At 33.8% G+C, this 1,831-nt stretch overlaps 1 non-coding gene across 1 annotated transcript; it reads left to right on the top strand.

Moving 5' to 3' along the window:
• The first annotated feature begins 429 nt into the window (after nt 1-429).
• Nucleotides 430-537, top strand: LOC112724642 (small nucleolar RNA R71). The gene has a single exon (XR_003163797.1). It is a non-coding gene; the product is annotated as a small nucleolar RNA R71 (small nucleolar RNA).
• Nucleotides 538-1,831: the final 1,294 nt, after the last annotated feature.

Genomic DNA, 1,831 nt, shown 5'->3' with positions numbered 1-1,831 from the left:
ATTTCTCCATGTTGAGTTATAGGTGTTTCCATAAGGTTCACCTAAGTAATTTACCTCTGCTATTGCAGGGTTCTCAGGATCATAGGCTTCTTCTTCAGAAGATGCCTCTTGAGTACTGTTGGATGCAGCTTGCATTCCATGCAGACTCTGAGAAATCATATTAACTTGCTGAGTCAATATTTTGTTCTGAGCCAATATGGCATTCAGAGTATCAACTTCAAGAACTCCCTTCTTCATAGGCGTCCCATTACTCACAGGATTCCTTTCAGAAGTGTATATGAACTGGTTATTAGCAACCATGTCAATGAGTTCTTGAGCTTCTGCAGGCGTTTTCTTTAGGTGAATGGATCCACCTACAGAAGTGTCCAGTGACATCTTTGATAGCTCAGATAAACCATCATAGAATATATCCAGGATGGTCCATTCTGAAAGCATGTCAGAAGGACACTTTTTGGTCAACTGTTTGTATCTTTCCCAAGCTTCATAGAGGGATTCACCTTCTTTCTGTCTGAAGGTTTGAACATCAGCTCTAAGCTTGCTCAGCTTTTGAGGAGGAAAGTACTTGGCTAAGAAAGTCGTGACCAGCTTATCCCAAGAGTTCAGGCTGTCTTTAGGTTGAGAGTCCAACCATAATCTAGCTCTGTCTCTTACAGCAAAAGGGAAAAGCATGAGCCTGTAGACTTCAGGATCTACTCCATTAGTCTTAACAGTATCACATATCTGCAAGAATTCAGTTAAGAACTGAAAAGGATCTTCAGATGGAAGTCCATGAAACTTGCAGTTCTGCTGCATCAGAGAAACTAATTGAGGTTTCAGCTCAAAGTTGTTTGCTCCAATGGCAGGAATGGAGATGCTTCTTCCATGTAAATTGGAATTAGGTGCAGTAAAGTCACCAAGCATCTTCCTTACATTATTATTATTTTCGGCTGCCATCTCCTTTTCCTGTTTGAAAATTTCTGAAAGGTTATCTCTGGATTGTTGTATTTTAGCTTCTCTTAATTTTCTCTTCAGAGTGCTTTCAGGTTCTGGATCTGCTTCCACAAGAATGTTCTTATCCTTGCTCCTGCTCATATGACAAGGAAGAATGGCCAGAAAAATGATAATAATAATAGAGATTCTCTTTACCACAGTAAAGAGGATCCTTATTGTTAGTAGAAGAAAGGAAGAAGAAATTCGAACACAGATAGAGGAGGGGGTTCGAATTTGGTGATGATGTGAGGAAGAGATGTTAGTTAATGAATGAATAAATAGAATAGGATGAGAGAGAAGGAGGGAATTTTCGAAAATTATTTTTGAAAAGGAGTTAATGATTTTTGAAAATGGTTTTTGAAAAATTGTTAGTAATTTTCGAAAATTAAGTTTTAAAAATTAAAATAATTAATAAATTAAAAAGAAATTTTGAAAAAGGGGAGAGATATTTTCGAAAATGAGAGAGAGAGAGTTAGTTAGGTAGTTTTGAAAAAGATAAGAAACAAACAAAAAGTTAGTTAGTTAGTTGAAACAAATTTTGAAAAGATAAGAAGTTAGGAAGTTAGAAAAGATATTTTGAAAAGATATTTTTGAAAAAGATAAGATAAGAAGATATTTTTGAAAAGATATGATAGAAATTAGTTTTTGAAAAAGATTTGATTTTTAAAATCACAATTAATGACTTGATTCATAAGAAATCACAAGATATGATTCTAGAACTTAAAGTTTGAATCTTTCTTAACAAGCAAGTAACAAACTTCAAATTTTTGCATCAAAACATTAATTGTTTATATTATTTTCGAAAATTTGATTTAAAAATAAGAAAAAGATTTTTGAAAAATATTTTTGGAATTTTCGAAAA

Source organism: Arachis hypogaea, chromosome 11 (assembly GCF_003086295.3).
Source record: "Arachis hypogaea cultivar Tifrunner chromosome 11, arahy.Tifrunner.gnm2.J5K5, whole genome shotgun sequence".
In the NCBI taxonomy this organism is placed as follows: Eukaryota; Viridiplantae; Streptophyta; class Magnoliopsida; order Fabales; family Fabaceae; genus Arachis; species Arachis hypogaea.
Note: the sequence above shows the minus strand (reverse complement) of the source record. Positions and strands in the feature narration are given on the sequence as shown.